Raw genomic sequence first — 24,812 nt, 5'->3', positions numbered from 1 at the left:
ATTGGAAAGTTCAAGTACCAACCAGAGAACAAGAAGAAGACAAGAGTCAATGATCAAACCTAATATATTGCTGTGTATATTTAGAATGTGCATTATGCTCAGTTCTTTTATTTATCTGACTCTTTTAACTTAGTAACAAACACACTAATTAATGTCAACTATTGGATTTTTTATTAGGAATTTTTTACTCTTGAGTGGGTTGTAAATCTACAGTATATTGAGATCACTAATCCATCATTGGATGGATTCATTCTGCATTCTGCAATGCCACATTATTGTTCTTATTATTTTGTTTACATATCTCTAAAATAAAATTTGAAAAAATACTAATCACCAGATAACAAGATCATATAGTAGTACTGTAATGTAATAATAAAAAAGAAGACTCCAAGCACCATAACCATTACCAAGTTCTGCAGTCATTATGGTGCCAGGGCTGCCCTGGTGCCCTCCTAGGCTAAGTAGTCAATTTGAGAATAATTTGACAACTTACCTGGGGTCTGCAAGGGGCTAGTTACTTCCTCCATTGAGAGCTGGAAGTTCTCAAGGGCTCACTCTGCCTTGCTATTTCGGGTTCGCTCATTGGCTGACCTCTCAGCCAATCAGCATGGCCCTATATTGAGCCATATGTAGCTTAGTGGAGGCATCCTGCGTCTTACAGACTGGATGTGTTATGAAGGCCAGGGGTACCCAGGTACGTTGACAGACTTTTCTTAAACAATTTAACAAATTGTTCTTTTAATAATTTAACACATTTTCTCATGGAAACCTTTTGTTATACAACTCCTCCACAGTCATTTGCAATTTTTATCCTAAGAGGCTTATAAAAATATATGCTGCAACAAAGAGAAACATATGTGAGTCAATGTATAGACAGGAAATAAATTGTTACTAAAAACAATGGTTTATTGTAGACTCAAGAGATTCATAGGAAGTTTAGAAGCAGTAAAAGGTTTTTTTTAACCTCTGCTTCTTTAACAGAAGCATTGTCAATAAAACTATTGCTCTTAGTCTAAAGATCAGATGTGTACTTTTTTAGATAAATGTCATTTTATCTTATGCAGAGTTTAATCATGTTCTAGTATGAAGCATGCCGTAAGACCAGGTCAACTTATGTGAGTATTTGCTAGCCACAATTAGAGATTTGTTTTTTAATATGGATGTTATGTAGGGAACCCTAACTGGGCCCTCTGCATTGATTTAATGGTAAAACAAAGCTCTTACACTGCATAACTTACACTTGTTCACTGCCCAAACTTTATCTGATATATAAACCTTAGACAATCAATGTACACTTGCAAATATTGGGTTCTAGGTTTGCTTCCTTATAATGTTAAATGGACACTTTATGCATAGCTTATTGAAAAAGTTCATAAAAAAACTATCTATTATTTGTCCCCTTAAATTGGTTAAATTGGTTTTAAATGATGTGATTTGTTTTAGATTAGTTGTAAAGTGGAAGCTGGTCCAATCAGAGCAGATTTAGCAGTTTCTTCCCAAGGGTAAGAGCTAATTGAGTCAGGGGATAAAACCATTAGGTTTTGGGTTTCTGTCAAGTTCCAGGGGGCTAGCCCAGTGCATCACCATCTTTACTATCAGCCACTGAATACATACCACCCCCAAAATATGACTATTTAGGTGTCTTTCACTCAATGATTTTCATTGTTTCTTACAGCTACTCTCTGTCAATAAGGCATGTTAAACAGTTAGATTATTTTTTTGTATAGGAAGGCTGTGTGAGGCTTGGCAAGGGAAATTGTGACTAGGGCTGTAAAAACAAAGAGATGTAACTCCTAAATGAAGCAGCTGACTACAGGGCATGATCTATATTTCAAAACTACTTTATTAAAGGGTTACTCCAAGCATCATAACTACAACAGCCCTCTGTAGTGGTTGTGATGCCAAGAATACCCTGGCCACCCTTTTTTGCAACAATTTGCGCTCTCTGTTGGGCACTGAGGGTTCTCTATGGCTGATGACGACATCCAGCTTCAGCAGAGTTGCTGAAGCTAGAAATTGATCCCACTGGGCATTTATCGCAATTCCAGAAATTTTGTTCAAGAGGTGAAGTTAAACCTTCAGCAGCACACGGTTTAAACTCTATGTGTGCAGTGTTTCAAATCAAAGCATACAGACTCCAGGCATCATGGCCACTTCAAATTACAGAAGTGATCATGGTGCTTGGAGTAAGCCTTTAAACCCTTAAGGACCGCGGATGTATGAGGTACGTCCGACAAAAAAATGGTCCTTAGGTACGAGGTACGTCTGCGGTTAATTTGAGCGCTTTAAGCAATTGTGATTGTTTCCAGCCGCTCTAAGGGTATTACATGAGGTCTCGATATTGAGGCCTTGTGAAATACCCCCCCACCCACTAACGTGCACCCGAGTGATCGCTCCCCCCGCAGTGATCACTTCCGGGTTGCTGCACATGGCGCCCGGCAGTGAAGGCAAGAGCATCGGAAGCCTTTAGGCAGGCTTCCGATGCTCTGCCTGTACTGAGTGCCTTGAGGGGTCGACGCACTCAGTTAAAATAAATAAAATTAAAAAATTTAAATTTTTTTTTTTTAAAAATGAACCTCTACTCTCCGCCTCCCTTCCCATGTACTTACCGATCGCCACCATTCCCCCAGCGGCGATCGGTCATCTTCTCAGGGGGACTGTCTGGGCTCAGCCCAGAGATTCCTCCCTCTGCAATTTAGGACCCCCAGGGGCCATGTGACCGCTCTAAAGGTGCGGTCACACTGCCACAATAGGTGTCCACAGTGCTGCCAGCAGGGGGACGGTCTGAACTGACAGGCAGTCCCCCTGCTGGTGAAAAAGTAAAAAAAATGTAAAAAAAGTTAATAAATTAATGTATATCCCCTTAAAAACCGTGGACGTACTAAGTACATCCGACAACAAACGGTCGTTAAGGACAGCGGACTTACCTAGTACGTCTGTGGCAAATAGGAGCCCTGGACTTACCTGGAACGGCTATCTGTGGCAATCACGGTCGGGTGGGACTGCTGGAGACCCCATCAGTTCCTTTGCAGCAGCTCCGGCCACCCCGGCCCTCCAGGGCTATGTGATCACCATGAACACATCACCGCAAAATGACTCTAGAAGCTGCCAGCAGGGGGACTGTCTAAGCCAGGCTTGCCCAAGCTAATTGAGGACCACCTGAATATGTAAAATATATATTTTTAGTTTTTAGCAGCCTGGGGAACTGCCTGATAGCTTAGACCAGGCTTCCCCAAACTCCGGCCCTCCAGATTTTGCTGAACTACAACTCCCATTATTCTATGAATGAAATAGATAGGCTGAGAAACATGGGAGTTGTAGTTCAGCAACATCTGGAGGGCCGGAGTTTAGGGAAGCCTGGTCTAAGCTATCAGGCAGTTCCCCAGGCTGCTAAAAACTAAAAATATATATTATACATATTCAGGTGGTCCTCAATTAGCGACCTTCCTGTTTTACTACGACTCTGTCATGAGGATTCCCTGCTTTGGTGCACATGTCTATGTTCGGGGAAACTTCCACGAACATACTCGAATGTACCAGAGCAGGGAATCCCTTAACTCCTCACTTACTGACGGGGTCGTAGGAACGTAACCCGGTCGGTAAGGGAGGAGTGTCTGTTTTATAAAATAATTAAAGCATTTTATATTTTACATATATATGATTATTATAAGTGTACCTTAAAATATATACACATATATCTCAAAATACATTTATAATGAAATCATATATATAGATTATAAAATGCTTTAATTCTAATACATTATACATATATAGGAAATAAGTGTGTGTGTGTGTATATCGTTTTTTTTATAAATTGAAAAAAAAATGATTTTTTAAAATAAAATAAACAAATAAAAACGGTAACTTTGGCTAGCTGTCATGCTCTTGATCAGATCAGGTAGGAGATGATTGCCAGAGTTAACTAAAGAGGCTTTATAGTAGGTTGTGACATATCAGCAGGATAACTTATAGAATGAAATAATAAGGAGAAGGAAAGTGAGAAATAAACATTAAGGCAATATGCCCTATATAGATAATAAACAGGTTTGCAAATAATAAGAAAGCTAGAGATAACAGTATAGGTAGAATAGTAAGACAGGTATTAAGAACAATAAGGTTTCAGGGTATGAAATAACACCTTGTGAATAAGACTAAGCAGCAATGTCCAGATAGAGGATATGCAGGTTTGTATAATCCAAGTAGGCAGGATAAAGCAGAGTTATAAGTAATCCAGGTTGGTATGGAGCAGGATTGGGAGTAAACCAGGTTGGTAGGATAAAGCAGAGTTGCAGGCAATCCAGGTGGGTATGGAGCATGGTTGGAAGTAAACCAGGTTGGTGGCAATGAAGGTAAGTCACAGGTTGTTTCACAGGAGCCAGGATCTGAAGTCTTTTCAGTATGAACATCAACTTCAATGTAAAGGTCACTTGGTTTGTCGGGTGTGGCCTTTTATAGCAGAACTTGATTCATGCTATACAGGTAAGAGTCTGAGGTGACTAGTGGCCAGGGAGGCCACTAGAGTCAAGAGACATGTACTGGATTTAAAGGAACAGTATCAAACGGAAAAAAGTCTTGTTAGTCAGGATAGGAACAGCATTTGTGACTAAGTGGCTACTACAAAAGACTGGACATACCCCATTTTGAATACCCTGGGTTGTCTACATTTGAAAATGGTATGCCATGATGGAGTTATTTCACATTCCTGGGCTACCATCAGGGACGTGTCTTCCGTGAGGCAAACAAGGCATCTGCCTTGGGCGGCACTTTGCAGGGGGCAGCAAAAAAAGCCGCCCCAAATGCCCAGGCATATCCCTTGCTTGCCTCTTGTCCTGGGGGGCTCAAGAGCTGGCCTGCTGGCCACTATTGAGCCCCCCCTCAAAGAAGCACAGACTTACCAATATAATTTTTAATTGACCTCTGACCAATTTATTTAATTGCGCACTTAGTAACAGATTTATTATATAAATCAAATTTAAACAAACATCTGCAATTCACTATTTCAAGCATGCAGGCATGCTCAAGATCTTCAGCTACTGCTTGATCAAACGTTATATTAAGTACTGTACAACTTATAGCTGTTCCAACTTCTCAGATGTTCTGAGATAATCTTTCCCTGCAGTCTCTTGTGCTTGCAGAGGATGATGTTATAGACAAAAAATCCAGTAAATTAAGTTTCTGTGTCTACAGACAAAAAAAAGGTTACGCAACATCAAATACACACTCTTTATAAAATACATTTGCAGAAATACACATCTCTGAAACAACAAAACATCCAACCTTGAAGGACATACAGTATTAGAGCATAATGCTTTCTACAGTCCTGTAAAGAATTAATAGGAAGATACAGCTAGACTAGGCATGTGATCATCAAAACTAGACCACTGAAGTTTACCTTGACCTAATGAGACCAGAATTTGATATAAGCCACATGAACATGAATAAAAGTCCTGACTAAACGCGTTTCGCCAAAGGCTTTCTCAAAAGTGAGAAAGCCTTTGGAGAAACGCGTTAAGTGATGAATTATTTTATCCACAGTTTGTTTATTTGTTTTTACTTATATAGCTGTTGTTTGCAGCTTTTTATTTAATAAACCTACTATTTTATACATCATCACCTTTGGAATACATCCTTCATACAGCCCACATCATCCTTCCGGTTCCAGCATATATCCCTATGTGGGGGTTGTTCCACCTGAAGTTCTTCATACCAGAGCTGGACATTGCTCTGGGTGACATAAGTAGGATATTTTCCTCCATCAATACCAATTGTTTGTATATACTATACCATTGGATTTCCTATTTTGTCTTTTTTCACATATACCTATTCCATCCCGAAAACAAGCTCCAAAGACCCTCCACTTATATCCATAGATTATTCCATCCAGGCCTTTTGCCCATTTGTACTCCCTTCACAAACATCTACTGTACTGCACCATAATGTGTTTCTTGCATTGTATTTATAGATTCATATACTAAGAATATCATCTGAATCGAATGTATATATAACCTTAAGCGCTGATCACCTCCTGTCTGTTATGTTTAATTAACTGTACAAAAAAAATAGTGGATAGCACACTAATAGGTGATATCAACCTTACTCCGTGTAAATATATATTAATACATAGGTAAATAAGAGTAAGATAAAATATACTTAAATCAGACAGGATTCAAAAGAATCTGAAAAATAAAGTGCTCACAATAGGGCAAAATAGTCTGTACTAGTAAGTGGTAAATACATATGGTATCCCACACACATTTTCATGAGCCTGTGAATCACTGGCTCAGGTATAATGGCTCAGAGTGGGATGTAGATCGCCTCAAATTCCTCCACTGATGGAATGCTTCAATTTCTCCCAAAGGGATAAAGGAATGATAGGTACCAAGTTAGAATAAAAAAAACAAAAAACAATTAATTCAATAAAAACACATAGTAATCTTACATATAGATTCTCTTGGTACAGCAAACAGGAACAATCTCCATAAACAATACTGCACAACGCGTTTCGGCTTAGATTCGCCTTCCGCAGGTGCATGTCTCCATCTTGCATAGGAGCCCTTTTTAAATGTGTTCACATGGCGCCAAAAGTCAAATCGTGGCACGCCCCACGACGTGTCTATGTGTTTCCAGTCTTTCTATCATAGTCCTAATCAGCGCCGGAATCCCCACCTCCCGCGCACTTCTTGGCGCGTTATGTCATTTCCGGCGTGACTTGTGATGACGTCCTTCAATGAGTGATGGACTTCCCCCTTCCTGGTTCCACTGGAAATATCAGAGTGGCAATGTTGTGGTTCCCCTTTTATGGTTGGTCATATAATAACTAATAGTTTATAGTCAATATAATACTTCAATCGATGAAAGTCAATAAAATTCCTCGTTATACATACCAAATGGATTTTAAATGAGTATACACATAAAAAGATGTATATAAAATAAGGAAATGGGAGAAAAACGTAAGAGATACTTGGTGATACTTTGTGATTATCTGTTACACATTTTTTTAGACTGATGTAGACTCTCTTCCTGTGGCGACAGATGTTAGTACAAGGGGATAGCGAGAGACAGGCATAATTCTGTCCTAAATATAAAATAAGTCCTGGGACCAATGAAGTTATTTAGAAAACTGGGCAGACTAGATGGACATTATATGTTTCTATTGACTAAATGAATGCAGTCCTCTAGCATTTACAGTATCAAAGTTAATCATGACTTTTTCAGACTGAAACTGGACCCATTTCAATTTTTTTTAATGTTACCATCTGCCTATTGTGTGGTGCATCAAACATGTTTAATTAACTACTGATTTTTTTTTGGTCCACCTCAATATGGCAATTGGTATTGAGAAATGCATGTTTATCAGTAAAAATCATATTATTAACACACAGGGGTGCACAACTTTTTGATGGAGCATCTTCTTTCTTTGTTGTGTTGGATAAGATGCTTGGCAGAAGCACTGATTAAGTGGCATTGATCCAGAGTTGCAGGGTAAGCCAGTTATCACTTTGCAATTTGCCAGTGTAAAAAATGTTCCGTTTTGTGACAGTTTGATGTCCCTGTAGTAAAGAGTTCTGTGTATGACAGCTGTCTTTGATGTTGCCCTTTATTTTTACACTTACCACTACTCCCAAATAAATAACAACATTCTCGGCTGGATTTTTATATATTCACTGGCACATTTATACTAACTTCATCATTGTCACAAAGTGAAAAATTGCATCAAATATTAATTGTAACACCGACAGGGATGCCCATGGCATTTACAGTACAGACAGGTTCGATAGACCAACGGGAAGAGGGTGGTCGGGAAACGACAATGAGAGAGGTCGGACTACCCATCGTTAAGTCAGAACACAACTAAGACAAGAGACAAATACACCCGAACAGATACAGGAACTGAGCAACATCCTACAGGGACGGAGACTGGGCTGACCGCAAGATGGCTAATGCCAAACGCACCCACTAGAACGTTAGCTCAGGATAGCATTCGCCCTAAAGGGTTTTTCCACCTTTGCGCTCACACACAAACCCTGACGTATATGGAGAAGGGATGACACCTGTTCTGGAGGGTAGCCCCTCCACAAAATCGTGTTCTTGTATACCAGAAACTGACCTCATTTCAGGGCTGAATGACTACGTTAACCTGAATACCACTTAAACATACCCCACTAATGTGTACAGATTGCTAACCTCATGTTTACCTGTTTAACTATGTCACCACTGTAAAGATCACAAATTGTATTTACTATGCCTATTATTGTTACCTTGGACAACTGAATAAAAATTGATTGACACAAATATTAATTGTAAAACATGAAATATCCTAAAATGTTCTATAAATAAATGCAAATGTATGTATCTATCTATCCATACATGCCCATCATGGGGTCTCCGGGAACTGATGTAAGCTTGATTAATATTATTAAGATTATTAATAGAAGCTACTTAAACCGGCACCGTGGATTCCACTTATGTTACTAGTTCCCTCCTCAAGGGAACTAGCCAAAAGGGAATAATTCACAAGACAAATGATCAATTATGTTACTAAGTTACCATCTAGGATGATAACTAGCTCTCAAAGATAATTGCTAGCCCTTAAGGACCAATGCTTTACCTATGTGAACACAAAAAGACATAGAGAAGTAAGGGTAGATGTTTGTCTTTTTTCAGAATTAACTGCACACTGTCAGCCCAAGTAGAACATACTTTCTTTCCCAATGGCCTCTTGTGTCATATTTGACTAATGGTTACCTTGCTGTCAGAATACCCAGTCTATTCAAAACTCGGATATATAGACCTTGCACCTATTATATTTCAGAAGTTTCTCTAAAGAACCAATGGTTCAATCAGAAATCAGGAATTAAAGTATCTTTTTCAGTCGGCGTTGGAGATGGCTCCAGGGCCAGGAATTTATTTTTCAACTTCAATTCACTATGACCTTGATTGCCCTCTATCCATGCTTCAAATATTTACTGATTGGTGTACTTGGGGTGGGAAGTTGGTTGTTAAATGGAAATAATGGAAATATGTGGTACATAAATGCACAAAAGTGAATATAGATAATGTAATATTAAGTAACAAAAACATCAAAAATATTTGAGACTTTTACCTATCTGAGAATGAAAGGCTATATTATGAAACATCTATGCTTTGAACCTAAATAAATTATTACTAAAATACAAACAATTCAAAGAAAGATTGAGGTTAAAGGTATGCTATCTTTATGTATGGAACTGATGAGAATGGGGGAAAGAATAAGTCCGATTGAAGAAGGTTAAAATTACTCAAAAAGACTTAATAGGAGCCTTCCAGAAACTGTGTAAATTGGTACAGGGCCGGAATAACATAGGGGCTGATGGAGCTGCAGCTCCAGGCCCAGGCCCATTTATGACGCAGACGTTGCCAATATGGCCACTGATGCGTTCCACGCTGGAACGCATAATACTATTCCATGTGACAATGCCGCGTCATTTCCGGTATGACGTGTGCGTTTCACGAGCGAACACACCAGGAAGTTATTGTTACTAATCATATTGCCTATATAAAGGACACTCATGGAGACTCTCTCTTACACTTCTGAAGAAGCCTGACAGGCGAAACGCGTAAAGTGGGACTCTTTTGCTTTATATATAGCCATTTTTACTTTATATCTTGTTATTAAATAATATATTATCCATTTTATATTTTACTTCCTGGTTACCATATCCATCGGTGGGGATTATACCACCCAAGCTGATTTCTGCTCTAGGAAATGTGAGTACCATAACCACAATTTGTATTTTTTACACATCTTATCAGTATATACTACGCCATTGGAGCTCTCTTTTTTATTTCTTTTACAAATACTACTACTATTGAGAATTTGGAAGCACCTGCTGAGATACAGATCCTTAGACGGGGATAATTCCGTCCAAGCTATATTACGGTAGAGCTCCTGGAAAGCTCTACTAAATGTGAGTGTAAATTACTTAAATTCACTCCATTAATTTCCTATTTAAATATACTACACTATGATGTTTTTTCTCTGTTTTTATTTCTGAGGATAAACAAGAAATTGTCTAGTATTTTTATGTACGTATATTTTATATGTTAATCACTATCTGGGGCGCGGTTCCTTTCCTTCTTTTTTGTATCCTTTTGCTACAAGGTTTGGAATCCTTGCATTAGGTACCTGTAGCCCACTCTTTACTGTATATTGGAGTGAGCACCTATTACCCCCTTGTAGCACACATAAGGTTTGCAAAATAAACTGTGCAAACTCACTTTGTGTGTCAAAAAGGCAGACAATTTTTTTTTACCACTACACTTGGTACAAGCTAGCAGAAAAAATATCCCACACCAAGGTTCAAAATATGCCTTTTGAAATACCCTGGGATGTCTTCTTTAAGAAATGGTATGCCTTTATGGGGTATTTGGATTATATAGCCTGGTAAAATACTCTAAAATGGGACATGGGCACAGCGTAAACATTTTAAGTTTGAAAAAAAACTGGAATGGCTGTGTCTCAAATGTGCTCATTCCATGTCTACATATACCTGGCAAAGGTACATATGGGGGTATTTCTGTACTCAGACGATATAGCTGAGCAACATATGTAGTATTATACAATCGTAGCACACATAAGGTTTGCAAAATATACTGTGCAAACTCACTTTGTGTGTCAAAAAGGCAAACAAAATGCTTATTACCACTACACTTGGTACAAGCTAGCGGAAAAATGATCCCACGCTAAGGTTCAAAATATGCCTTTTGAAATACCCTGGGATGTCTTCTTTAACCCCTTAAGGACACATGACATGTGTGACATGTCATGATTCCCTTTTATTCCAGATGTTTGGTCCTTAAGGGGTTAAGAAATGGTATGGCTTCATGTGATATTTGGATTATATAGCCTGGTAAAATACTCTAAAATGGGACATGGGCACAGCATAAAAATGTAAAGTTTGAAAAAAACTGGAATAGCTGCATCCCAAATGTGCCCCATCCGGTGTCCACATATACCTGGCAAAGGTACAAAGGGGGGTATTGCCGTACTTAGCCGACATAGCTGAGCAACATATGAAGTATTATACAGTCATAGCACACATACAATTTGCAAAATATACTGTGCAAACTCACTTTGTGTGTCAAGAAGGCAGAAAAAACACTTATTACCACTACACTTGGTACAAGCTAGCGGAAATATTATCCCACACTAAGGTTCAAAATATGCCTTTTGAAATACCCTGGGATGTGTTCTTTAAGAAATGGCATGCCTTTATGGTGTAGTTGTAATACGTAGCCTGCTCAAGTGCTCCAAAGTGGGACACTGACGCATCAAAACCCTCCATGAAAATTCACACTTAAAAACCTGAACTTGTCACGTCTCTTTTACAGCACTGTAACTTCACAAAATAGTGTCTAGGTCATACATTGGGCATATTGTTTTACTCAGAAGACTTAGCTGAGCATAATTTGGGTGTTTTGAACTTAGTGGCACATATGATATATACAAAATGCCCAGCAAAAATGTAATCCGTATGTAAAGATTGCCCAAAATTATTTTTTACCACATACTTTGGCATATATTGGTGAAAAAATGGGATCATGTTAAGGCACAATATACACCATATGAGATACCCTGGAGTGTCTACTTTTACAAGTGGTAGGCATTTGTGGTTTTTTTTTATCTGAACAGTCAAATTGCTATAATACCCCAAATTGAAGCATAGGCTAATTAAATCATTCCCTCAAAATTCTACTGTAAATACTGAAAAGGACAAGTCTCCTATATGGCACTGTAGCTTCATGAACTAGTGCCAAGGACATACAATGGGGGTATTGTTGTACTCAGCAGATGTAGCTGAACACAAAATAAAGTTTTGTGCAGGAATAGCACACACCAACTTTACAAAATACACATGAGAAGTTCTTTGTTATAAGTTTGTGTGCCAAAAACAAAAAACACCTCAATTTTACTCCAATATTTAGAAGAGATTGGTGGTGAAATGGTTACGTAGAAAGTGTCGAAACAACCTTAGGTAAATAGCCTGTGATGTCTACTTTATATAAATATATACTTTTGTGTGGCAATGAATTTATTTTTAATTACTTTCCTTAATCTGCACTAATTATGCATACATTATTATTGCAAAATCTGTAAAAAAAACAGTTTTCATTTTTTTTGCATCTCTGTATTTTTTTTATAATAACTAAGCATATATATATATATATATATATATATATATAAATATATATATATATATATATATATATATATATATATATGTTACATCAAATTAAAGCCCTTTTTGTCCTTGCAGTTGAACGCAAACAGCAAGAAAATGCACAATTTACTTGTCATTAAGCGTAAGACAAGCTTCTGAAGCTGTGTCCTTAAGGGGTTAAGGACAGAGTCAATTGTACATGTTCTGATCAAAACAAAATCAAAACAAAACCTGGAATTTGACTAAATGTCTGTTCAACCATAATTCACCTCTTTCATATTAAGCGCACCCACACATATTATATATAATGTTGTTAAGAGAAACAGGGCTTTCATTCCACATCAAATATTTATATACGAAACATAATTTTATATGAAAAAAAACAAAAAAAACTTTAATTTGTTCTTTTTTATTTCATTTTAACTGTGAATGTCATGAAACTCTGTTAAAGTGAACACATGGCCCACGGGGGCCTGATTCACCAAAGGGGTACTGCCTGGGCTGTCAGGCAGTCCTTCCGAAGCAGATCGGACGGAGGAAAGTCCACTCAAGCTCCGCAACAGCTTTAAAGGCCATTATATTATTATTATTATTATAGAATGCCATAACGACATTAAGGGGTTAAGATGTTACATGTTACTTGCAATAGGAAGAAACGATGTCTAGACAAGTTAATAATAACATTCTGGATAGCTAAAACTCACATTTGTATTATAGATCATTTAAAGGATGTCCATAATGCCTCTGTGATAGAAAGTCCTCCTCTTACTGCTGTGTCTTTGATGATACACACATCTTTACTATCATGAATTAGAGATGTCGCGAACATAAAATGTTCCGTTCGCGAACGGCGAACATGAATTTCCGCAAATGTTCGCGAACAGGCGAACCGGGCGAACCGCCATAGACTTCAATAGGCAGGCGAATTTTAAAACCCACAGGGACTCTTTCTGGCCACAATAGTGATGGAAAAGTTGTTTCAAGGGGACTAACACCTGGACTGTGGCATGCCGGATGGGGGATCCATGGCAAAACTCCCATGGAAAATTACATAGTTGATGCAGAGTCTGGTTTTAATCCATAAAGGGCATAAATCACCTAACATTCCTAAATTGTTTGGAATAACATGCTTTAAAACATCAGGTATGATGTTGTATCGATCAGGTAGTGTAAGGGTTACGCCCGCTTCACAGTGACAGACCAAACTTCCCGTTTAACGCACCGCAAACAACCGCAAACAATCCATTTGCACAACCGCAAACTCCCCATTTGCACAAGGTTGGATACCAAGCTAGCCATGTCCCGTTCCTTGTCCTCACTGATGGCTCCACCCAGCCACGTACAACACCAAGGGTCCCCGAAAGGTGACAACAAGCCCCCTGTATTTTTTCTTTAAATGTACACTACTGTTACACCATATATGAGTTGCACTGGTGTGACACTGTGCCCTGGCAGGCCCTGAAACGCACACGTGTGAAGGAAACTGACTGCTATTATATTACAGTTAAAAAAATGTTTATTTTTTTTAAATGCAAGCTGTTGTGACACCAGATATGAGTGGTGGCACTGGGCAAGTGGGCACAGTATACGCTGTGAACCTGACACACGCTGGCAGGCAGGCAACTGCAATTAGATTACACAGAAAAAAAAAAAGCAGACTGATGTTCTAGCCCTAAAAAGGGCTGTCCTTACAACAGAGATCAGATGAGTCCTTCAGGACTGTAGTGGACACTCAATACACTAGCCTAGCTATCGATTTACCTATTAAATTAGCAGCAGCTACACTGTCCTTCCTCTCACTAAGAATGCAGCTTCCGGGGGGCGGGGCCTCGCTGTCATGGAGGAAAGACGCACTTCGTGTGAGCTCCCTCAATATCTCACTTTAAGCAGCTATCAACAAGTGAATTTCACCCCAGAAGGGGATGACCCAGCAATGTTGCTCCTACCTGACCGACCCGACATGCTTAATAGCGGTCAGCAACTCGACAGAGTCCTACTTACCTCCGCGTGGCAAGTGTGGCCTGGTGCTCACCATGCGGGAGAGGCGGACGATCTCCCGATCCTGGGATGCCCAGGAGCAGCTACTTCCCGGCAGGAGCTCCGTTACCCCCCCCCTCAGACCGGTGGGGGTTATCCCGGTCCACCCCTGAGAGGCTGTCTGGAGCTAATGGACGCACAGAGCACAGCCGCCCAGGCTGACATACTCATCTGCGACTCTCCCAATATGGCGGCAGCCGTGTGTCCTCCTGGTACCAGCAAAGCATGGCAGGATATTGAGTCTAAGCTGGACAGACTCTTTAATCAATTTTGGAAGCAAATAACAAGCAGGAAGCCCCAACAAGCTCCACCACAGCCCCAACAAGCTACACCACAGCTAAGCGAAGCAGTCCCCATTAAAATCCACCAACGCAAAAGGCGTCAAAAACAGGACCGGAGGCACAAACAGAAATGCAGAGCCTGCCCCACGTCAAGCACTCGCCTCCACCTTAAGCCACCACAATCCCGCACCGGACGGGAAGCACCACCGGGACAGATCCGACCACCCGACAAAACAAGCTTCCACCACCTCAAGCCGCGAACCCGGCACTCAGCCAGAGACTTGCCTTTGTTGTTCCAGGTATCAGGGACTCCCAGGGTCTGCACCTGGCGCCCAGAAGGGATCGGATGAGCACAAGCAGTAAACAGCAGCCTGCCAAGCATGTCCCACTATAGCCGATCCTCCACACCATGCCTTTGATCACATGAACTGCTCTCTGCACATTAACTAATCGTAAAGTTGCAAGCGTTTAAACATGTCATTATTTCACCTCCTAAAGAGTTTATTGTCGTAGTTCCTTACATGTTTTTACCTTAACCGTTCATGTATTATGTTATTCACTAGTCTCATCTCATGGGGCGACTCACACTTGATTTATAACTAGTGGTGGAGCTGCTGATATAAATACACAGTTGATAACGTGCAAGCTACACCCTAAACATGACAGCCATCTTTCTCAACAATGTACTGCTATATACTCATACCCTCAGTGCAACTAGCCATAATATACGCACATTCAGCCTAGCATGCTCATATATATTCTGTCTAAAAAAATAAAATACAAAAAAAAAAAAAAGAATGCAGCTTTCGAATGAATCTAAAATGGATGCTGTCCAGGAGGTGGGAGGGTCTGGGAGGGAGGGTCTGCTGCTGATTGGCTGGAATGTGTCTGCTGACTGTGAGGTACAGGGTCAAAGTTTACTCAATGATGACGAATAGGGGGCAGACCGAACATCGCATATGTTCGCCATCCGTGGCGAATGCGAACAAGCTATGTTCGCCAGGAACTATTCGCCAGCAAACCGTTCGGGACATCTCTCTCATGAATAAATATTTCACAAAGACGTTTTTCCAGCTATGAAATAGATGACTTGAAGTGAAGTGAACTTGTGTACAAAATGAAAAAAAATAAAAAATAGAGGTGTGACCGTATTTCTTAAAATAAATGATTTTGTATCCCTTGTATATTGCATTGAAATACTTAAAAAATACTTTATAGCAGTTCACAAAAAGTCATGGTAACAATATGCTCCATTACGAGCAATTAAAAGAAACTAGTTAATTTCTCCCTCATGTAAATAAGTACTACATAGTATATGCCAGCCTTTTTAAAAACTGGTCATCACCATGTATAAGTGATATATATCCAGGAAAACAAGGTGTGTGTGTGGCAATCCAATAAGAAAATGATGATAGGCCAGGCTGGCATTTGGCCACACCCCCACCTTGTGTCCTTGACGATCTAAGCCAATCCAATGCTTTCTTTATGGAAAAGCTGTGTGACTGACTGAGATTATCAATTCTGATGATGTCAGCCAAAGTGGCAAAATTATGGGCGGGGCCAGGGCTGGCAGACCTATGCGGCACTGGAAACAAGGTGAGTATTAACCCTTTGTAATTTGACGAAGAGAGGGCAAACCACTTAAATGGTGGTTTTAACACTAAAGGGTCAGGAATACATTTGTGTTCCTGACCCTATCGTGTTCCTTTAATGACATGATGATCCACTGATGTAAATATTTAACAGGTTGAATATTCTTTGTCTTGTATTACTGTGTATTATGGAACTGTGACACCATCTGTGGAGTTGAGCTTATAAATGAAAAAACTGATTGCAATTTTAATAAAAGTAGGTTTTAAAGATAATACCTGTGATGTGGCCTAGGTTAGACTCTATAATTTTTCTGAGTGTATAGACTAGTCTGTTTCTTTTTCTCAACTAAGTTGTTAGCTTTTATATGATGATCTCCTACATATTCAGAAGAGAGAGAGAAAAATCTCAAACTGCACCCCAGAGTCAAAAATACTGATCCCATAGAAAGACAGACACATATTAGGTGTGAGCAGCAAGAAAAGCTTGATGGAAAAATAAAATAATAAGACAGCGAATAAAATAGGACCCATGTGTGAGTAACCTGGATACGAGAGATAAAAAGACTCTTTAGGATGCTGTGGAACACAGAGGAGGATGGAAACGAGCTGGAATAAATAGCAGCTAAAAGTGGAAAAAAGGGGGTGCCTGAAATGCTGTTTCAACCTCCTTTACCTATCCTATCATTATTTTCAGAGACCCTCATTTAGCTTCGGGTTGCCATTTCATCCTATCCGATGCCGTGGCTTTGCCTAGATGTATGAAACAAGCCCTGGATCTGTCAGACCACTTCTCTTTATCTGTCTGTCTCTCCACAGCCGCGCAGCTTCTAGGTCATGGACACACAGCTTCAAACTGTTGTATTTTGTATCCCAACAGTATCCATGCTGAGCACACCCCTCCCTTTCTCTTTTCTTTTCTGCTGTGCTCCATCTGCCAACACAAAAGCATGATGAGTCTATGATTATGATTGAAAAACACTGGCAAATAAATATATTCAAGGCTTCCTAAGTGGGAACCATTTTTTTGTTCATGTAATATCTGCAGGAATATAGCAAATATCTTTCTACTCACAGAAATTCTTATATGGGACCATAAAAGCATATAGATTAACAGTACAAGTTCACGTTTAGAATTGTGATTAGTAGAAAGAGGTTTGTTCCATAAATATTCCCATGTCACATCATCCTTTTTTATTTTAAACTTTTTAACTTTAAAGCTTCCCAGGAAGGGCTATAATATTGTTGATTTTTTTTCATTGGATGTGTTAAGTTGCGTTTTAAAACAGGTTTATTTATATTAACTCTGTTTTTTAATAATCATGTGGGACAGAATTCAAAACAGGAAATAGCACTTTGCTTACATCATTGTGGATACTTGGTGCAGTCTTCTGTAACCAGTAGCAAGGGAATTTGTAGTAGACTAGTAAACTATAGAAGTAGGTGTAGATGCAGTTAAAATCAATGGAAAAGTTATTTCTAAGCATATTATATATGGTGAAGGCTATGATTTTGCACATGCACACTGTATGCATATGTGTGCATATCAGACTTGGGCATTCAGTTTAAAACGTATTGCAACCTGTGCAAATTCAGGGTGATCGCAGATTGTCTGAACTCCGTAACTCCAAAGCATCACATGAATGTGTCATGGAACAACTGAACTGGACAATGGACGCACAGTATTATTTGCTTTGTAAGTCCCATCCCCCCCCCCCAAAAAAAAGCTAAATACTGATTTTATTCACAGATCAAATGAGAAGTGACCAACAGAGGAAAAAAAGGAAAAGCAGTAAAAGCAAAATATATATTTATATGTTTATATAGATATTTTTTTCTGCTGTTCCTCTTCTTTGCTCCTCTTCGTTTTCCCTTTGTGGTCACTTCTCTCTTGATATGTGGTTACTTCTTCTTGCTTGATCTGTGAACCAAATGGAAGGAAAATAATATTTATATTATTATGTTTATATTTTTTAGTACACTGAGTCACGTTTTCGTGCCATTTTGTTGTGTCTGAATTCTTTTCCCTGAAATGATCACATTAATAAAATTTGTCTGAAGTCAAAAGTACCATGGACCAAATTTTCTTTGAGATGAATTGATTCAACCGTACTGAATTATTTTTGCCTTTTTTCAAATATATTATAAATATACATAGTGACAGAGGAGCACTTTATTACTAATAAAAGTACTGTGTTGCTGTTTCTTAGGCCCCAACTCCACCTACCAGGCACAGGTTTTTTGAGCGCCCAAGGCCGTAACCACCTCGTCATACAACATACCTCTAAAGAACTGTCGAAAGACACAGAGGAACAAAGCTGTCTGCAGGGAATTATATTGAGTGGAACTCAGCCATCTAAACCTTCAACCAGGTGGTGATTGGGCACCATACTGGCAATAAGGGTGCTCTTTAGAAAGAGGGTAGCTGTGGTGGATAGCTATCCGGGGATGTATAGTTTGTAAATTTGGCAGACTTTAATAAAGTTGAGTAGCTGTTCTTGCATCTTACTGTCATCCCCTTTTGCAGGATATCAGATTGAGTGGAACAGAACTGCACATTCGTTTTTGAGGCACCTGTAAATGTTATTTCAACTAAGCATGCATTCATTGAAATCCAGCAGTTGAGTGTTTAGTGAAAGCTAATCTTTCAGCTGAATATGCTGCTATGCTTACCGCCTAAGCTAGAGTAAGACATCGTCAAAAGAAAGACTATATGGTGTTCATCATAACTATACCTTCTCACCCATTTATCTATTATTTATTATTTATTATTGCTATTTATAAAGCGCATACAGATTCCGCAGCGCTGTACAATTAGTTGAGAAACGTACAATATACACATACAAATACAAGGGGTAAGAGAGCCCTGCCCGTAAGCTGATATCTAGCCATTGGAGCTCTTTTATACAAAGTGCTTGGCTAGATGGCCCGTGAGCTTACAATCTAAAGAGGACTTGCACCATAACTGGCATGTTAAATTAATCTTTAGTAAATCTATGTGTGTGATGGTGAAATAAATAAATGGAAACCTAGTTACAGGTTTACAATCAATATAAATTGCAATAATTGCTGGTCTAGTATATGCAGTTACTGTCACCCTCCTTTTTCTGAAGCACAAACTCTATGTAGCTGTCCAATCAAAGGCTTCCCAATCAGCAGTGCTTTGGGCATTAGCCCGCCTCTTGAGTTTAGCTCTATGGAGCAAAACTATTAGGAAGTAACAGGACCAGGTGTCTGATTGACAATTGAGGCGGTATAACAAGGTCCCTTTATAAAAATGGTGATTTCTATTGAAATCTGCACTTTTATAAAATATAAAATTTAAACACTATGCTTTAGCTATTTATATGCTTTTCTTATGAAAGTTTTCGGGATGAATTTTTTTCTGGTATAGAAGCTCACATTTGCCATCTACCAGATAGTTTGGCATACATTTTTAGTAGCACAATTTTACATGAACTCTAGTAAATTAACCCATACGTCTAAATAAATTCAAAATATTGCCTGTTTTTAGAGATACAGACAATACATCAGCTGATGATTTCTGCATTGCCCAGTGGTCCATTCTATTAATTGTTTCCTTTGCAGTTTTCATACAGGATACTTAAAGGATCACTACAGGGTCAGGAACACAAACATGTATTCCTGACCCTATAGTGTAAACACAACCATCTAGCCCCCCTGGGCCCCTCATGCTTTCATAAATATAGCAAAATCTTACTGTATTCAAGCCTGAAGCTGTAACTCTGCATGCTGTTTGCCTAAAAAAAAAACAAGCAGTCTGCTGACATCATCAGAAGTGGTAGCCTGATCCAATCACAATGCTTCCCCATAGGATTGGCTGAGACTGACAAAGAGGCAGGTCAGGGGCAGAGCCAGCATGATTCAAACACAGCCCTGGCCAATCAGCATCTCCTCATAGAGATGAATTGAATCAATGAATCTCTATGAGGAATGTTCAGTGTCTGCATGCAGAGGGAGGAGACACTGAATGTTTGGATGCATTTTAGGCAGCCATGACCCAGGAAGGATCTCTAACAGCTATCTGAGGAGTGGCCAGCAAAGTTATCACTAGGCTGTAATGTAAACACTGCATTTTCTCTAAAAATGTATTACTAATATATATATTATAATATAATAAAGCCTGAAGGTAATGATTCTACTTACCAGAACAAATTCAATAAGCTGTAGTTGTTCTGGTGACTATAGTGTCCCTTTAACGTTCCAAGTTCTAATGAGGATCTGGGGTGGGCCTCGTTCGGGAACCGAACCAAGTTGAAACTAATCAAATAAAAATGAATATAAATCCACAAAATCGACCAAAACTAGTGATGGGGCTATTCCTTCACAGATTATACAGAGTGTTTTAAGATTTTGTAATTAAAGATAACTTTTTATTGCAGTTTAATAAACTCGAGGAATGATACAGGCCACCAATGTTCAGAATACACACAGTACCAATACCCGATTGCTGTAGTTTCAAGTACATAATCCACTACTGATGGGATATATGTGTTTTATTTTCTCACAGACTAAGCACCACTGTGTCAAGAGTAGTTTCTCTTATAATAGTGCAATTGGTTTTATTGAGGATTTCTGTGCAGACAGATGCTCTTCAATGTATTGCTCCCTCTTCTTAGTGAATTAAACTCTTCCCTTGTCCAGCCTGGAGCTCATGTCAGCATATAAAATGTTGATTTACAGCGTTATTCACTAAACCGTGAATTGTTGTGAATGCACCTGGGAATTACAAAAACAGACACGAGAAAGAGAGAGAGAGAGAGTGTGCTAAGAAATACAAACTAAGAGAATTGTCACTTCTACAGTGAAATATTCTACTTTCTGTTTCTCGTTCCTAGAGCATTTATCATTGTAAAATCCTGCGGTTATTTTCTTATTTTGGAGAAATATTGATGTGGAACATTTTTTGTAGGAACTCATAAAAATGGTCAGCATTGTGATTTTATAAGGGCTGATTCATAACTCTATCTAGCGACTAGTTCACTGTGTCCTCAGGTACAGTCTGTGATCTCCTACCTTCTGCCAAAAAGAGGAATGGTTTTCATTTTTGCTGATATGTTTTAATGTACTTTTGCATTTAAACAAGGACAGGATTTTTAACTAAGCAACTTGTATATGCTGTCAGGCTGCAAAGTAGAAAATGAACCAAATGTTTTGAGAATCAATTCAGTAACAAGCACAGTCAGATTCTGGCCAACTGGCATAACTGAAATGTCAAATTCCTAACAAAAAATTAACAAATTGGTGCTTTATATTTGGTGCTCTATATTTTGAGCATGCATAAATTCCACCTGACTGAAAATATGACTCTCATCACATACAGTTTGGAGATACAAAGCAACCCCATTGTGCCATATAATGTTGCATGTAATATGTAAGGCTATGTCTTGCCACCCCAGATGATTGAGTAATATATATATATATATATATATATATATATATATATATCGATATATATATATATATTGCTTTTTCTAATATAAAATATTGGTCCTTTCAGAGTAAAATGTTTAATTATACAGTAAACATACTCACATGCAGACCCAGACAATCTCACTGACACAAGCTCATTGATACACAGCCTCATAGACAAACAATCTCACTGATATACATAAGGTAATTGACATAAAAACACAAGTTTACTCAGTAGCAGGCACACACACACATGCAAGCAAACCCACTCACTAGCAGGCGCGCACACACACAGCTTAATGTAGTGGTTCTGGTGTCTATAGCCTGTCCCTGCAGGCTTTTCAATGTAAACACTGGCTTTTCAGAGAAAAGGCAGTGTTTACATTGCTTCCTAGTGACAGACACTCAGACGGTCACTAGAGGTGCTTCCTGTGTCAGTGCGGATTGGCTAAGATCATCAAGCTTGATGATCTCAGCCATAAAGGCAGGGCCAGTCGAGGGGAGACCAGCACGACGTGGGGGAAAAAAAAGGTGAGTAAAAACACTATTTTTAAAAACACACACACGCAGACACACATACATACACACACACTTACCATGACAGACACACGCCATGACACAGAGAGACCGTGACACAGACACACACACACACCGTGACACAGACATAAACACACACACCGTGACACAGACAGACACACACACCATGACAGACAGACACACACACCATGACACAGACACAAATTACATGACAGACAGACACACACACACACAGACACACACCATGACACAGACACACATTACATGACACAGACAGACACACACACACACACCATGACACACAGACACACACACATTACATGAGAAACAGACACACACACCGTGACACAGACAGACTGTGACACAGACACACACACACCGTGACACAGACAGACACACATTACATGACAGACAGACACACAGACACAGGCACACACCATGGCACAGACACAAATTACATGACACAGACAGACACACACCATGACACATACAGACACACACCATGACACAGACAGACAGACACACACCATGACACAGACACACATTACATGACACAGACAGACAGACACACACCATGACACAGCCATACACACACCATGACACAGAGAGATATACACACACCATGACACAGACAGACAGACAGGCATACACCATGACACATACAGACAGACACACACCATGACACAGACAGACACACACCGACACAGACAGACATACACACACCATGACACAGACAGACACACACCATGACACAGACAGATAGACACACACCATGACACAGACACACATTACATGACACAGACAGACAGACACACACCATGACACAGAAAGATGCACACCATGACACAGACAGACAGACCCACACCATGACACAGACAGACACACACCATGACACAGACAGGCAGACACACACCATGACACAGACAGACAGGAACACACCATGACACAGACAGACACACACCATGACCCAGACAGACATACACACACCCTGACACAAACAGATAGACACACACCATGACACAGACACACATTACATGACACAGACAGACACACACATCATGCCACAGACAGACACACACACATTACATGACAGACAGACACACACACTGTGACACAGACAGACCGTGACACAGACACACACACACCGTGACACAGACAGACACACATTACATGACAGACATACGGACACACACAGACACACACCATGACACAGAAAGATGCACACCATGACACAGACAGACAGACACACACCATGACACAGACACACATTACATGACACAGACAGACACACACACCATGCCACAGACAGACACACACACATTACATGACAGACAGACACACACACTGTGACACAGACAGACCGTGACACAGACACACACACACCGTGACACAGACAGACACACATTACATGACAGACATACGGACACACACAGACACACACCATGACACAGACACACATTACATAACACAGACAGACACACGCACACCAGACACAGACAGACACACACCATGACACAGACAGACACACACCCACCATGACACAGACAGATAGACACACACCATGACACAGACAGACACACACCATGACACAGACACACATTACATGACACAAACAGACAGACACACAACATGACACAGACAGACACACACCATGACACAGACAGATAGACACACACCATGACACAGACAGACACACACCATGACATAGACACACATTACATGACACAGACAGACACACACACACCATGACACAGACAGACAGACACACACCATGACACATATACACACTCACACTGACACACATAATTGCTACCTGTGTGCTGGCGGCCGCAGGGGGAGCTCAGTCTGATGGCGGCCGCAGGGTGGAGCTGGCTCTTCTGGTGGCTGCAGGGGGAGCTCAGTCTGCTGGCGGCTGCTGGGGGAGCTGGCTGTTCTGTCTCTGCTCCCCAGCGTGCAGCTTAATGATACCGGGGCCAGAATATGACGTTATATTCCAGCCCCGTTCTTATTAAGTAGCGCACGAGGGCGATGGAGCAGAGACAGAACAGCCAGCTCCCCCATCAGCCGCCAGCAGACTGAGCTCCCCCTGCGGCCGCCAGAAGAGCCAGCTGTCTGCCCGGCCCCAGGTGCCGACGGCTCACCGGGAAATTTCCCGGTATCCCGGTGGGCCAGTCTGGCCCTGTTTGGGAGTTTACTGAAGCATTTTTTATATTAGTTTAATAAAAGTGTATAACACTAATGTATAATGTAAAAACATACGTATAATATATATAGTAGGCATATATATGTGTATATGTAGGTGCACAACTATATAAAAATGCTCTGTGGTGTAGCAGGTTCTGTAGTAGGATAAATAACAATAAATAAATATAGAATCACAAATTATTGAGCCTAATAAAGCTCTTTTGCGATAATGTGAAGTGGTACAATCTCCAATTTAGGATAATATTCCTTTAAAGAGACACTATAGGCACCCAGACCACTTAAGCTCATTGAATTGGTCTGGGTGCATGGTCCTATTCCCATTAGTCCTGCAATGGGACAGTGAGGGAAAAAAGTATTTGATCCCCTGCTGATTTTGAGCATTTGTCCACTGACAAATAAATGATCAGTCTATAAATTTTAATGGTAGGTGTATTTTAACAGTGAGACAAAAAATAAATTGATTTGCATATCAATGAATGAAATACGTATTTGATTCCTTATCAATCAGCAAGATTTCTGGCTCCCAAGTG

The sequence above is a fragment of the Pelobates fuscus genome, chromosome 3, assembly GCF_036172605.1.
Source record: "Pelobates fuscus isolate aPelFus1 chromosome 3, aPelFus1.pri, whole genome shotgun sequence".
Classification (NCBI taxonomy): Eukaryota; Metazoa; Chordata; class Amphibia; order Anura; family Pelobatidae; genus Pelobates; species Pelobates fuscus.
The sequence above is the reverse complement of the archived record's forward strand: the minus strand, read 5'-3'. Positions refer to the sequence as shown.